The sequence below is a fragment of the Canis lupus genome, chromosome 1 (genome assembly GCF_048164855.1).
Source record: "Canis lupus baileyi chromosome 1, mCanLup2.hap1, whole genome shotgun sequence".
Classification (NCBI taxonomy): Eukaryota; Metazoa; Chordata; class Mammalia; order Carnivora; family Canidae; genus Canis; species Canis lupus.
Window position 1 is genome coordinate 1,327,038 of NC_132838.1, and position 16,497 is coordinate 1,343,534.

The 16,497-nt window shown below is 47.6% G+C and overlaps 2 long non-coding RNA genes across 3 annotated transcripts in view; both read right to left on the reverse strand.

The window, feature by feature from the left end:
• The window catches only part of LOC140626441 (uncharacterized), a 30,260-nt gene that overhangs the window by 13,325 nt on the left and 438 nt on the right, over positions 1–16,497 (reverse strand). The gene's annotated exons all lie outside the window — the stretch shown is intronic.
• LOC140626399 (uncharacterized) lies at positions 1,796–16,485 on the reverse strand. The gene is made up of 3 exons (XR_012025570.1): positions 16,363–16,485; positions 3,194–3,322; positions 1,796–2,458 (listed from the first exon to the last, which is right to left on the reverse strand). It is a non-coding gene; the product is annotated as an uncharacterized lncRNA (long non-coding RNA).

The following is a 16,497-nucleotide window of genomic DNA, read 5'->3' on the forward strand; positions in this document are numbered from 1 at the left end:
TACTGCTATTTCAACATAGTACTGGAAGTCCTAACCTCAGCAATCAGGCAACAAAAAGAAATAAAAGGCATTCAAATTGGCAAAGAAGTCAAACTCTCCCTCTTCACAGATGACATGATACTGTACATAGAAAACCCAAAAGACTCCACCCCAAGATTGCTAGAACTCATACAGCAATTCAGCAGTGTGGCAGGATACAAAATCAATGCCCAGAAATTAGTGGCATTTCTCTACACTAACAATGAGACTGTAGAAGGAGAGATTAGGGAGTCAATCCCATTTACAATTGCACCCAAAGGCATTCGGTACCTAGGAATAAACCTAACCAGAGAGGTAAAGGATCTATACCCTAAAAACTACAGAACACTTCTGAAAGAAATTGAGAAAGACACAAAAAGATGGAAATATATTCCATGCTCATAGATTGGAAGAATTAACATTGTGAAAATGTCAATGTTACTCAGGGCAATTTACACATTTAATGCAATCCCTATCAAAATACCATAGACTTTCTTCAGAGAGTTGGAACAAATCATCTTAAGATTTGTGTGGAATCAGAAAAGAACCCAAATAGCCAGGGGAATATTAAAAAAGAAAACCATAGCTGGAGGCATCACAATGCCAGATTTCAGGTGTACTACAAAGCTGTGGTCATCAAGACAGTGTGGTACTGGCACAAAAACAGACACATAGATCAGTGGAACAGAATAGAGAATCCAGAAGTGGACCCTCAACTGTATGGTCACTAATATTCAACAAAGCAGGAAAGACTATCCACTGGAAAAAAGACAGTCTCTTCAATAAATGGTGCTGGGGAAATTGGACATCCACATGCAGAAGAATGAAACTAGACCACTCTCTTGCACCATACACAAAGATAAATTCAAAATGGATGAAAGATCTAAATGTGAGACAAGAGTCCATCAAAATCCTAGAGGAGAACACAGGCAACACCCTTTTTGAACTTGGCCACAGCAACTTCTTGCAAGATACATCCATGAAGGCAAGGGAAACAAAAGCAAAAATGAATTATTGGGACTTCCTCAAGATAAAAACTTCTGCACAGCAAAAGAAACAGTCAACAAAACTAAAAGACAACTTACAGAATGGGAGAAGATATTTGCAAATGACGTATCAGATAAAGGGCTAGTTTCCAAGATCTATAAAGAACTTATTTAACTCAACAGCAAAGAAACCAACAATCAAATCATGAAGTGGGCAAAAGACATGAACAGAAATCTCACAGAGGAAGACATAGACATGGCCAACAAGCACAGGAGAAAATGCTCCACATCACTTGCCATCAGGGAAATACAAATGAAAACCACAATGAGATACCACCTCACACCAGTGAGAATGGGGAAAATTAACAAGACAGGAAACAACAAATGTTGGAGAGGATGTGGAGAAAGGGGAACCCTCTTGCACTGTTGGTGGGAATGTGAACTGGTGCAGCCACTCTGGAAAACTGTGTGGAGGTTCATCAAAGAGTTAAAAATAGACCTGCCCTACGACCCAGCAACTGCACTGCTGGAGATTTACCCCAAAGATACAGATGCAGTGAAACGCCGGGACACCTGCACCCCGATGTTTATAGCAGCAATGGCCACGATAGCCAAACTGTGGAAGGAGCCTCAGTGTCCAACGAAAGATGAATGGATAAAGAAGATGTGGTCTATGTATGCAATGGAATATTCCTCAGCCATTAGAAACAACAAATACCCACCATTTGCTTCGACGTGGATGGAACTGAAGGGTATTATGCTGAGTGAAATAAGTCAATCGGAGAAGGACAAACATTATATGGTCTCATTCATTTGGGGAATATAAAAATTAGTGAAGGGGAATAAAGGGGGAAGGAGGGAAAATGAGTGAAAACATCAGTGAGGATGACAAAACATGAGAGACACCTAACTCTGGGAAATGAACAAGGGGTAGTGGAAAGGGAGGTGGGCGGGGGGTTGGGGTGACTGAGTGATGGGCACTCAGGGGGGCATTTGGTGTGATGAGCACTGGGTGTTATGTTATATGTTGGCAAATGAAGTCCAATAAAAATTTTTTTGTAATTGGTTTATACTCAATAGATGCCTGATTCCCAAATTTAAAAACACATTTTTCATATAATGTAGAGAAGGTAAAAAGAATCAATAGTTCACTCTCAAAAATCAATCTGAGAGATGTTCTTGTCTCATTTCACAGATGTGGAAGGTGCACCTCAGATTCAGAGGGTAGCTAAGTCCACACCAGCAACAGCTCACAGAGATAGGCCATCTGCTCTGTGCTCATGGTCTTCCCATTTTTCCATGCCATCACCCTCAACACTGGTCTTGGGCACCAGAACATTGCCTGGCACGGCAAGTGAGGATACGACTCCTGCGACTATGCAGATGGGAGGGAGCTGAGGACCAGCTCCACTGGACACCCAGTGTTGATAAGTACACATTAAAGTCTTCTCAATCTAAAAAATAAATAAATAAATAAATAGATAGATAAATATATAAATATATAAAGTCTTCTCAATCTCATTTTTTGTCATCTTCTTCCTCCACATCTAATTTTTCCTCATTTTCTGGGTTTTGTATGAGTTCACAGCTACTAAATGACACTGGGACTTTGTCACCAAACACTTTCTCCTTATTCTTCTCCCTCCAAGATGTTCTCTCTTCCTGCCATATATATTTTTACATCATGATGCAGTCATTCAAAGTTACCTAATGTGATTTCAATAATTTTTAAGGTCCTGGACACCCCACCTCCCTGCTCTGCCTGTTTTTTACCACTCTCTTTTCCTTCTATAAAGAGTTGGCTCCAAGTAGCTGAAATGGGGGTGATTTCTTTCCATTTACATATGACACACTTTGAGTTTGTCTCAAAAAAAAAAAAAAAAAAAGAAAAGAAAAGAAAACTGATTTCTGGGGATCCCTGGGTGGCTCAGCGGTTTGGTGCCTGCCTTTGGCCCAGGGCACAATCCTGGAGTCCCGGGATCAAGTCCCACGTCAGGCTCCCGGCATGGAGCCTGCTTCTCCCTCCTCCTGTGTCTCTGCCTCTCTCTTTCTCTCTCTCTATGTCTATCATGAATAAATAAATAAATAAATAAATAAATTTAAAAAAAAAGAAAAAAGAAAACTGATTTCTGAATTATTTAAGGGAAACGTTTATGATTTCATTTAAAAATAAAATCCAGGAGGCTCACCTTGAGAACTCAGATTCTGAACCTCTGCTAAGTGTGTGGTTTCCATGTGACACACTCCCAGATGCATCCATATCCATGTCTGCTCTGCAGCTCTTACGTCAGATGAAGAGGACAATGAACTTCGGGAACCTTTGAAATCAGTCATTTACAAAAATGCAAAGTATACATTTTGTATAAAAAATTGTATAATACCTAATTCAGAATTTGTGTTTTATTATAATTGTCATGTTTTAATAAATTTTACCCCTTTTCCTATAAAAGCAGAATGTTCACGATACTTCAAACAGGCATCAAGCTTAAAACTTAGCTCTTAGTATAAAAACAATTTCCCCATCTGTCTCCAACATTATTTATTTCACACACCAGCTTGTTTGCACAATGCAATATAATTGTTAATTTATTTATTTAGAGAGAGTGAGAGCAGGGGCAGAAGGGAGGAGGGACAAGCAGACTCCATGCTGAGCATGGAGCCCAACGTGGGGCTTGATCTCCAGATCCTGAACTCATGCCCTGAGCCGATATCAAGAGTCAGACCTTGACCAACTGACCTGCCCAGGCAGCTCTACAATACAATATAATTTTATATTTAAGTCTGTTCACCTCATTTTGCTTTCAGTGATTTTATCCTACTCTTCTCTTTTGGCTTTACCTGTCCTTTATCCAACTCCAAATTACAAAATTAGAAGGGAGAATTTACTCTGGCCTTGTCCTGGTACACAGCTAATGTCAAAAATAACAAATATGAACAGATACTGTCCACCCCCCCATCAGGTTTGGGTTTGTACCACAACTCTTGGACATTCAGGGATGCCCTTGCTTGCCCACTGGCCACTCATGCGGGTAAGGAGCCAGCTGTTTCTTGAGGGTGTGACTGTGAGGAGCAGACAATGGTTAAGAATGCATTGCTAATGATGTCACATGATGCGGTCCCTGAATGCACAGGCTGTGCCAGACCAAATATACACCATAGAAGACCTGGGCTTGCTTTCTCCCTGCCACTAAGCAAACAGTGTCAGTTTAAAAAACTCGAAGAAATGGGTAGGAAATATCAGAAAGGGAGACAGAACGTGGAAGACTCCTAACTCTGGGAAATGAACTAGGAGTGGTGGAAGGGGAGGAGGGCGGGGAGTGGGGGTGACTGGGTGGCGGGCACTGAGGGGGGTACTTGACGGGATGAGCACTGGGTGTTATTCTGTATGTTGGCAAGTTGAACACCAATAAAAAAATAAATTTATTATTAAAAAAAAAAAAAAAACTCGAGAGCCTTGTTCCGTAGTGTTGTGAGAGAAGAATTTGTCCTGGACGTTAACTCTGCACACTCGGAAGATGCCGCAGGGTTCCAGGGGATGCGCGGCTGGGAGGATGGCACCTGCTTGCTCTCATCAGACACTCCCTTCTGTCTGCACTTTGGGCACTCAGGGCACCCACACTCCATTGCTTTGTCCCACCCTCACAACTCCACCCTACAAGTGAGTCCAAAAAGGCTGAGTGTGCTGGGCTGCCAACTGTCACAGAGCCATCCTGCTGCCAAGGGAAATGTGGGAAGAGTGGTGGACAGAGCACACACAGTGCTCAGCTGGGGGGAAGGCCATGGCCTCTGTGCTAATGGGGACCCTTGCTTGTTCCCCAACATACTCTATCCCCTCTGATGACAGAAGCCCCAGGTGCAGGGAGGGGGTGAGGGCCCACCTGTTCCTCGGGCATAAGGAGCAATACCCACCCTGTGGAAACACAGTACATTGACATGACCCCTGGGGGTCCACATCCTCCTCTAGGATTGCTTTTGCTGGCTAGACCCCTCAGCTCCCTGGCAGGTGGACTCTACCCCAGGCCTTGCTCTGAGTATCCACGGGGCATAGACCAGGGCCACACACTCTGGCCTAGGCCTCACTGCAGGCAAATGTGCATCATTCCAGTGCTGAAAGCCACTCCCAGCTGAGCCCCTGAGAGGAGTCCTGGATGTATATGAACCAAAATTAAGGGGAAATGCAAGTACATAATGTCTAGAAACCACTGCATCAGGAAAATCTCACCTCGCCAACAAAAGAGAAAATCTGGGTCCTCAAGAAAAACTACCAAAAATCTATGAAAAGCCAATGTTCCCGTTTTTTCTAAGAGATCTATTCCAAATATAAATTGGAACATTTCAAAAGTAATGGTTTGTGTCAGGACCAGGGTCTCAGGGGCCTGAGATCAGACCCGCTTCAGGCTTCACACTCAGTGCAGAGTCCACGTAAGATTGTCCCTTGCCTCTCCCCACACTTACTCGCTCTATCTTTTTTTTAAAAATATTTTATTTATTCATTTCAGAGAGAGAGAGAGAACAAGCATAAGCAAGAGGAGGGGCAGAGGAAAAGAAAGTTCCCCGCTGAGCAGGGAGCCCGACATGGGGCTCGACCCCAGGACCCTGGGATCAACCTGAGCTGAAGGCATGCACCTGTTGATTTGTGTCTTTGAAGGTACTGAGTATACACACTGATTTTCCCGTTTTGTTGGAAAAGTTCATCTTCACAAAGAGCTATTTACTCACGTGGGGACTAGGCAGATGCCTTCAGGGCAGATTCCCGCCTGCCGGGCAGGGTCATGGGATGGCATCTGTGACTCCAGCAGGTGGGCAGGCTGCCGGTCCCACAGATGCCCACCCTCATGCCACCCAGCCCCTCGGTGTGGGGGAGCACAGCAGCAGGAAGGGTGCTGTCACACATTTTACTTATTTATTGATTGATTGATTTAAAGATTTTATTTACTTATTAATGAAACACACACACACAGATGGAGAGAGGCAGAGACACAGGCATAGGGAGAAGCAGGCTCCATGCAGGGAGCCCGACTTGGGACTCGATCCTCTGGGGTCTCCAGGATCAGGCCCTGGGCTGAGGCGCTAAACTGCTGAGCCACCGGGGCCGCCCACTTTTTTATTTAAAATCAGCTAATAGGGATCCCTGGGTGGCGCAGTGGTTTGGCGCCTTCCTTTGGCCCAGGGCGTGATCCTGGAGACCCGGGATCAAATCCCACGTCGGGCTCCCGGTGCATGGAGCCTGCTTCTCCCTCTGCCTGTGTCTCTGCCTCTCTCTCTCTCTCTCTCTCTGTGACTATCATAAATAAATAAAAATTTATAAAAAAAAAATAAATAAATAAATAAAATAAAATCAGCTAATAGGGGCACCTGGGTGGCTCAGCGGTTGAGCCTCTGCCTTTGGCTCAGAGCGTGACCCTGGGTCCTGGGATCAAGTCCGGATGCAGCTCCCTGCATGGAGCCTACTTCTCCCTCTGCCTGTGTCTCTGCCTCTCTCTTACCTGTGTCTCTGCCTCTCTCTCTGTGTCTCATGAATAAATAAATAAAATCTTTTAAAAAATAAAATCAATTAATAACATACAGTGTCTCATTGGTTTCAGAGATAGGGATCAGTGATTCCTCAGTCTTAAATCACACCCAGTGCTCATCCCATCCTGTCTCCTTCATACCGGTCACCCCGTGACCTGTCCCCCACCCCTTCCCCTCCAACGACCCTGTTTGTTTCCTATAGGGCCAGCCCCACAGGCTCCAGGGAGCTTCCGACCTGGACCAGGGCAGGGGGGTCAGGAAACCCCCACAAACATAGTGACCACTTGGAGGCGGGGGAAGTGCCAGGTTGGTGCGGAGGAGGGGCGTCCCCTGTGACCTCCGCCTGGCCTCACAGTTGGCTTCTCCATGCACAATCCTGTCCGGGCTGGTGATCGTGCAAACTGATAACACGGTGGATTCTTTTGAATGGCATGGTGTGATGGGGGAAAACATTGTAAATATTTGACTTTTAGTTAAATGAATACAGATTTAATTTAAAAACAACTCCCAAGGGGATCCCTGGGTCGCCCAGCGGTTTAGCGCCTGCCTTCAGCCCAGGGCGTGATCCTGGGTTCCCTGCCTGGAGCCTGCTTCTCCCTCTGCCTGGGTCTGCCTCTCTCTCTCTGTGTCTCTATGAATAAATAAAATCGATGGAGGGGCACGATGGCGGAAGAGTAGGGTCTCCAAACCACCTGTCTCCACCAAATTACCTAGAAAACCTTCAAATTATCCTGAAAATCTATGAATTCGGCCTGAGAATTAAAGAGAGACCAGCTGGAATGCTACAGTGAGAAGAGTTCGCGCATCTATCAAGGTAGGAAGACGGGGAAAAAGAAATAAAGAAACAAAGGCCTCCGAGGGGGAGGGGCCCCGCGAGGAGCCGGGCTGAGGCCGGGGCGAGTGTCCCCAGGACAGGAGAGCCGCGGCCCGGAGAAGCAGGAGCTGCACCGACCTTCCCGGGGGAAAGGGGCTCGCGGGGAGCTGGAGCAGGACCCAGGAGGGCGGGGATGCCCTCGGGCTCCCCGGGAGAGTAACAGAGCAACTGCGCGCCTGGACAGTGCGCCGAGCTCCCTAAGGGCTGCAGCACGCACGGCGGGGCCCGGAGCAGCTCGGGGGGCTCGGGGGCGGCTCCGCGGAGGGGGCTGCGGGGCGGGAGCAGCTGGGGGGGCTCGGGCAGAGGAAGAGGCTCCGTGCGGAGGGGGCTGCGCGGTTCCAGGAGCAGCTCGGGGGGGCTCGGGTGGTGGCTCCGCGGAGGGGGCTGCGCGGCCCGGGAGCGCGAATCCACCAGCGCAGGCTCCGGAGCACAGGGCGCCGGGACACAGCCCAGGATCCGGCCTTCCCCCCGGGGCAGCAGAGGCCGGGAAGGCCCAGGACAGCGGGGACGCTCCTGCCCCGAGCTGAGCAGATCAGCGGCCCCGCCACCAGAGCATCCAGGCCCTTGCAGGCTGAGAGCTCTGTATTTACTGCGGGAGCTGACTCCAGGGCTCCAGAGCTGGCCGCTGCCACTGTGGTTGTTCCTCCTGGGGCCTCACGGGGTAAACAACCCCCACTGAGCCCTGCACCAGGCAGGGGGCAGAGCAGCTCCCCCAAGGGCTAACACCTGAAAATCAGCGCAACAGGCCCCTTCCCCAGAAGACCAGCGAGACGGACAAGTTCCAGGGGAAGCCAAGGGACTTAAAGTATACAGAATCAGAAGATACTCCCCCGTGGTTCTTTTTTCTTTTTTCTTTTTTTTTTTTTTGTTGTTGTTTTGTTTTGTTTTGTTTTGCTTTCCTTTTTGATTTGTTTCCTTCCCCCACCCCTTTTTTTCCTTTCTTTCTATTTCTTTTTTCTTCTTTTTTTTCATTTTTTTTCTTCCTTTTTTTTTCTCTTTCTCTTTTCTTTCCTTCTTTCTCTCCTCTCTTTTTCTCCTTTTCCCAATACAACTTGCTTTGGCCACTCTGCACTGAACAAAATGACTAGAAGGAAAACCTCACCTCAAAAGAAAGAATCAGAAACAGTCCTCTCTCCCACAGAGTTACAAAATCTGGATTACAATTCAATGTCAGAAAGCCAATTCAGAAGCACTATTATACAGCTACTGGTGGCTCTAGAAAAAAGCATAAAGGACTCAAGAGACTTCATGACTGCAGAATTTAGAGCTAATCAGGCAGAAATTAAAAATCAATTGAATGAGATGCAATCCAAACTAGAAGTCCTAACGACGAGGGTTAACGAGGTGGAAGAACGAGTGAGTGACATAGAAGACAAGTTGATAGCAAAGAGGGAAACAGGAAAAAAGAGACAAACAATTAAAAGACCATGAAGATAGATTAAGGGAAATAAACGACAGCCTGAGGAAGAAAAACTTACGTTTAATTGGTGTTCCCGAGGGCGCCGAAAGGGACAGAGGGCCAGAATATGTATTTGAACAAATTCTAGCTGAAAACTTTCCTAATCTGGGAAGGGAAACAGGCATTCAGATCCAGGAAATAGAGAGATCCCCCCCTAAAATCAATAAAAACCGTTCAACACCTCGACATTTAATAGTGAAGCTTGCAAATTCCAAAGATAAAGAGAAGATCCTTAAAGCAGCAAGAGACAAGAAATCCCTGACTTTGATGGGGAGGAGTATTAGGGTAACAGCAGACCTCTCCACAGAGACCTGGCAGGCCAGAAAGGGCTGGCAGGATGTATTCAGGGTCCTAAATGAAAAGAACATGCAACCAAGAATACTTTATCCAGCAAGGCTCTCATTCAAAATGGAAGGAGAGATAAAGAGCTTCCAAGACAGGCAGCAACTAAAAGAATATGTGACCTCCAAACCAGCTCTGCAAGAAATTTTAAGGGGGACTCTTAAAATTCCCCTTTAAGAAGAAGTTCAGTGGAACAGTCCACAAAAACAAAGACTGAATAGATATCATGATGACACTAAACTCATATCTCTCAATAGTAACTCTGAATGTGAACGGGCTTAATGACCCCATCAAAAGGCGCAGGGTTTCAGACTGGATAAAAAAGCGGGACCCATCTATTTGCTGTCTACAAGAGACTCATTTTAGACAGAAGGACACCTACAGCCTGAAAATAAAAGGTTGGAGAACCATTTACCATTCGAATGGTCCTCAAAAGAAAGCAGGGGTAGCCATCCTTATATCAGATAAACTAAAATTTACCCCGAAGACTGTAGTAAGAGATGAAGAGGGACACTATATCATACTTAAAGGATCTATCAAACAAGAGGACTTAACAATCCTCAATATATATGCCCCGAATCCAGGAACTACCAAATATATAAATCAATTATTAACCAAAGTGAAGAAATACTTAGATAATAATACACTTATACTTGGTGACTTCAATCTAGCTCTTTCTATACTCGATAGGTCTTCTAAGCACAACATCTCCAAAGAAACGAGAGCTTTAAATGATACACTGGACCAGATGGATTTCACAGATATCTACAGAACTTTACATCCAAACTCAACTGAATACACATTCTTCTCAAATGCACATGGAGCTTTCTCCAGAATAAACCACATACTGGGTCACAAATCGGGTCTGAACCTATACCAAAAGATTGGGATCGTCCCCTGCATATTCTCAGACCATAATGCCTTGAAATTAGAACTAAATCACAACAAGAAGTTTGGAAGGACCTCAAACACGTGGAGGTTAAGGACCATCCTGCTAAAAGATGAAAGGGTCAACCAGGAAATTAAGGAAGTATTAAAAAGATTCATGGAAACTAATGAGAATGAAGATACAACCGTTCAAAATCTTTGGGATGCAGCAAAAGCAGTCCTAAGGGGGAAATACATCGCAATAGAAGCATCCATTCAAAAACTGGAAAGAACTCAAATACAAAAGCTAACCTTACACATAAAGGAGCTAGAGAAAAAACAGCAAATAGATCCTACACCCAGGAGAAGAAGAGAGTTAATAAAGATTCGAGCAGAACTCAATGAAATTGAGACCAGAAGAACTGTGGAACAGATCAACAGAACCAGGAGTTGGTTCTTTGAAAGAATTAATAAGATACATAAACCATTAGCAGCCTTATTAAAAAGAAGAGAGAGAAGACTCAAATTAATAAAATCATGAATGAGAAAGGAGAGATCACTACCAACACCAAGGAAATACAAACGATTTTAAAAACATATTATGAACAGCTATACACCAATAAATTAGGCAATCTGGAAGAAATGGACGCATTCCTGGAAAGCCACAAACTACCAAAACTGGAACAGGAAGAAATAGAAAACCTGAACAGGCCAATAACCAGGGAGGAAACTGAAGCAGTCATCAAAAACCTCCCAAGACACAAGAGTCCAGGGCCAGATGGCTTCCCAGGGGAATTCTATCAAACGTTTAAAGAAGAAACCATACCTATCCTACTAAAGCTGTTTGGAAAGATAGAAAGAGATGGAGTACTTCCAAATTCGTTCTATGAGGCCAGCATCACCTTAATTCCAAAACCAGACAAAGACCCCGCCAAAAAGGAGAATTACAGACCAATATCCCTGATGAACATGGATGCAAAAATTCTCAACAAGATACTGGCCAATAGGATCCAACAGTACACTAAGAAAATTATTCACCATGACCAAGTAGGATTTATCCCCGGGACACACGGCTGGTTCAACACCCGTAAAACAATCAATGTGATTCACATATCAGCAAGAGAAAAACCAAGAACCATATGATCCTCTCATTAGATGCAGAGAAAGCATTTGACAAAATACAGCTTCCATTTCTGATCAAAACTCTTCAGAGTGTAGGGATAGAGGGAACATTCCTCGACATCTTAAAAGCCATCTATGAAAAGCCCACAGCAAATATCATTCTCAATGGGGAAGCACTGGGAGCCTTTCCCCTAAGATCAGGAACAAGACAGGGATGTCCACTCTCACCACTGCTATTCAACATAGTACTGGAAGTCCTAGCCTCAGCAATCAGACAACAAAAAGACATTAAAGGCATTCAAATTGGCAAAGAAGAAGTCAAACTCTCCCTCTTCACCGATGACAGGATACTCTACATAGAAAACCCAAAAGTCTCCACCCCAAGATTGCTAGAACTCATACAGCAATTCGGTAGCGTGGCAGGATACAAAATCAATGCCCAGAAGTCAGTGGCATTTCTATACACTAACAATGAGGCTGAAGAAAGAGAAATTAAGGAGTCAATCCCATTTACAATTGCACCCAAAAGCATAAGATACCTAGGAATAAACCTAACCAAAGATGTAAAGGATCTATACCCTCAAAACTATAGAACACTTCTGAAAGAAATTGAGGAAGACACAAAGAGATGGAAAAATATTCCATGCTCATGGATTGGCAGAATTAATATTGTGAAAATGTCAATGTTACCCAGGGCAATATACACGTTTAATGCAATCCCTATCAAAATACCATGGACTTTCTTCAGAGAGTTAGAACAAATTATTTTAAGATTTGTGTGGAATCAGAAAAGACCCCGAATAACCAGGGGAATTTTAAAAAATAAAACCATATCTGGGGGCATCACAATGCCAGATTTCAGGTTGTACTATAAAGCTGTGGTCATCAAGACAGTGTGGTACTGGCACAAAAACAGACACACAGATCAATGGAACAGAATAGAGAACCCAGAAGTGGACCCTCAACTTTATGGTCAACTAATATTCTATAAAGGGGGAAAGACTATCCACTGGAAGAAAGACAGTCTCTTCAGTAAATGGTGCTGGGAAAATTGGACATCCACATGCAGAAGAATGAAACTAGACCACTCTCTTTCACCAAACACAAAGATAAACTCAAAATGGATGAAAGATCTAAATGTGAGACAAGAGTCCATCAAAATCCTAGAGGAGAACACAGTCAACACCCTTTTTGAACTCGGCCATAGTAACTTCTTGCAAGATACATCCACTAAGGCAAAAGAAACAAAAGCAAAAATGAACTATTGGGACTTCATCAAGATAAGAAGCTTTTGCATAGCAAAGGATACAGTCAACAAAACTAAAAGACAACCTACAGAATGGGAGAAGATATTTGCAAATGACATATCAGATAAAGGGCTAGTTTCCAAGATCTATAAAGAACTTTTTTTTTTTATTTTTTAAATTTATTTATGATAGTCACAGAGAGAGAGAGAGGCACAGAGACACAGGCAGAGGGAGAAGCAGGCTCCATGCACCGGGAGCCCGATGTGGGATTCGATCCCGGGTCTCCAGGATCACGTCCTGGGCCAAAGGCAGGCGCCAAACCGCTGCGCCACCCAGGGATCCCTATAAAGAACTTCTTAAACTCAACACCAAAGAGACAAACAATCCAATCATGAAATGGGCAAAAGACATGAAGAGAAATCTCACAGAGGAAGACATAGACATGGCCAACACGCACATGAGAAAATGCTCTGCATCACTTGCCATCAGGGAAATACAAATCAAAACCACAATGAGATACCACCTCACCCCAGTGAGAATGGGAAAAATTAACAAGGCAGGAAAAATTAACAAATGTTGGAGAGGATGCAGAGAAAAGGGAACTCTCTTGCACTGTTGGTGGGAATGTGAACTGGTGCAGCCACTCTGGAAAACTGCGTGGAGGTTCCTCAAAGAGTTAAAAATAGATCTGCCCTACGACCCAGCAATTGCACTGTTGGGGATTTACCCCAAAGATTCAGATGCAATGAAACGCCGGGACACCTGCACCCCGATGTTTATAGCAGCAATGTCCACAATAGCCAAACTGTGGAAGGAGCCTCGGTGTCCATCGAAAGATGAATGGATAAAGAAGATGTGGTTTATGTATACAATGGAATATTCCTCGGCCATTAGAAATGACAAACACCCACCATTTGCTTCAACGTGGATGGACCTGGAGGGTATTATGCTGAGTGAAGTAAGTCAGTCGGAGAAGGACAAACATTATATGTTCTCATTCATGTGGGGAATATAAATAATAGTGAAAGGGAATATAAGGGAAGGGAGAAGAAATGTGTGGGAAATATCAGAAAGGGAGACAGAACATGAAGACTCCTAACTCTGGGAAACGAACTAGGGGTGGTGGAACGGGAGGATGGCAGGGGGTGGGGGTGACTGGGTGATGGGCACTGGGGGTTATTCTGTATGTTGGTAAATTGAACACCAATAAAAAATAAATAAAAAATAAAATCTTTAAAAAAAAAAAAGAATTCAGATCATCTACAGCGCCGCCCGCATCTCATGGGGGAAGCACTCTGCTCAGAGCCTGGGGCCTCCCGGGTCCCCCGTCCTCCCGCCCCTGGGGGAACCTGCTCGCCCTCCCGGGCCTGGCCGAGCCCGGTCCTCTGAGCCCACGCCTCGCTCACCGGCCCGCGGGCCGCAGACCCCGGCGTGGTGGCAGTGGGAGCTGTCCCGCTCTCCTCTCCTCGACAGGTGGACACCCCTACCTGCGGCCGACGGCGCACAGGCCCCGGGCTGCATCGCAGCGGGTCGGCTTCTCTGCCCGGCCCCTCACTCCAGCTCCGCTGCAAAGCCGACTTCAAGTAATTTCCAAGAGAAGTAAAGAGAAACTACCTTCGTCATTAGGTCATTAGCGGGTGACGCCAACTGCTGACTCTCAGACCCCGCTCCAGAGCAAAATCCAGACAGACCGGCAGACCGAGCTTGAAGGCGCCAGGTGTGCGCAAGGCGGGGCTGGCTCCGGGTCCCGGGGGGCCTGGCCCTTCTCCGCCAGCCCTGCGGTCAGGACCCCGCGGGCTGCGCTTGGCCTCCAGGCCCCTGCTCCCGCCCCGCACCCTGCGCACACCCTGCAGGGCTCGCCTCGGGCAGGAAGCCTGGGCACCCTCCCTCCGTGCTGCGGGGCGCCCGCCGCCGGGGCCGCCGCACCCACACTCCTGCCAGGCGGACCGCGCGGAGGGCAGGACCCGGGTGGGAGCGCAGCCCGTCCTTCCCGTCCAGCCCACTGCCCCGGGCTCGGTGTCCATGCTTCAAAACTTTCTTGTTTCCGAAATAACGGAGGATCATCGTAGAAAACAGAAAAATGAGAGAAAAAAATCGGCCAACGCTTCCTCCCATCCCCGCCGGACTGGGCTCGCAAGCGTCCGCGCACTTGAACCCGAGGCTTCCCTCCGAGTAGGCCCGCGCCTGAGCCCAGGACCCGCGCCACCTGCACCTGCCCGCCTGCCCCCAGGGCCGGGCCAAAGCCTCCCTCAGCCCCGCGCGGCCTAAGTCGAGCTCACAGGCTTGTCACGGGTCCCTGTCGTGCATCAGGACCTCCGCTCTCCCAGCAAACAGCGCCACAACCCTCCTGCATTGGGTCTCATGGGCCCTCACCATTTCTGCTGCATTTTATTTTACTTTTTTATTTTTAAAAAAGATTTTATTTATTTATTCATGAGAGACACAGAGGCAGAGACACAGGCAGAAGGAGAAGCAGGCTCCCCACAGGGGGCCTGATGCGGGACTCCATCCCAGGAAGCCCTGAGCCCAAGGCAGACCTCAACCACTGGGCCCCCCAGGTGCCCTTTGCTGCATTTAAAAATCCAAATCTATAATCAGAGTGATCCAGATGCGCGCACCCTACAGAAGTCGCCAACCCGGCAGCCACCGCCGCAGAGGGGCCGCCAACAGCCCTGCGCTCCTCAGAGCAGAAGGAGGCCTTGGGTGAGGCCAAGCTGAGCAAGCGGAGCTGAGCAGACTGTTCTCAGGCCTGCAGCCACTCACAGTCTGGGAACACGAATGACTGCCAACAACTGTGGCCTTCTCTGAGTCACGGGGGCCAGACGGAGAGGGGGTGACCCGCAGCCAGGCCTCCAAAGTCTCCAGTTACAAGAACGATGCTCATTCGGGATCATCAGGTGCATGGTCACTTGGGGTGGGACAGGGGAGGGGGATGGAAGCGGGTGGGCTGGAGTAACCCAGGAGTACCGCCACACACAATCCCCGGGGGGCCAGAGTCAGTCAGCCATCCAACTCTGGATTTCAGCTCAGGTCACGACCTCAGGGTCGTGAGATCAATCTCTACCCTGGGCCGGGGTAGGTAGCTTTCGTGTCTGCCGGCTTGGCCAGGACAGCCAAGGAGGCTGTGCCCGCAGAAGCTGAGGGTCCTGACAACACCGACGCTGAGGCTTCAGGGCAGCCTGTCCCTCACCAGCCACCCCCTGGCCCAGGAATCAGGCATCAGGCACGAAGAAGAGAACCCAGGGCACCCAACCCGGGTCCTCAGGAGCAACACAGACACCCCCACACAGGGCAGCCCTCAGCGTAGCCCCGCCCACGTCCCACCTCTAAACACCACACTGAAGATGTGGATAATTTTAGAAGCATCTCTTCCTAGAAGCATCATCCTGCATAAAGGCCAAATGCAGAACCTCTCTCCCTCAGCCACAGCAATGACCTCAAACCCCAGGGTCCCCCTGAGAGGACTCCTGATGACTGCAGCTCATGTCGGAGGCTCACCTTCCACTCTGGGCTCGGGATTAGGTCCATCGGAATCATGACTGCCCTGCTGCCCGGGCCTCGGGTGGACATGGGCTCACAGGTCCAAGGCTGCCCTGATGGCTAAATGTATGAAACTGGGGCAGAAGTGGACTCCTGCCCACCTCAGGCAGCCCTGACTCAGCCTGGGGCCATCAGCACCCCCTGTGAGCACTCAGTCCCCTCTGCACCCTCAGGGATCCTGCCAGCCCCACCTGCAGATATACCTGGAATCCAGGTACCTCTCACCACCTGCACATCCCGGCCATGCTCCCTGTTAGTCTCCTGGTTTGGCGCCTCCTAACCTGTTCTCCACTGAGCAGCCCCACTGAGCCCAGCCATGCGGGTCAAGGTCCTGACCCAGCCACGAGACCCCTCCCTGGTATGTCACCTCACTCCACTGCATGGTGACCCTACCTCTGGGCCTTGGTGGTCACTCCTCCCTCTGCCTGGAATGTCCCCCACAGGCCTTCACCCCATTAGCCACAGAGCCCACCCCTACCCTCCCGGGCATTCCATGACCATCCTGACGCCACCTGCACGTCACCATGG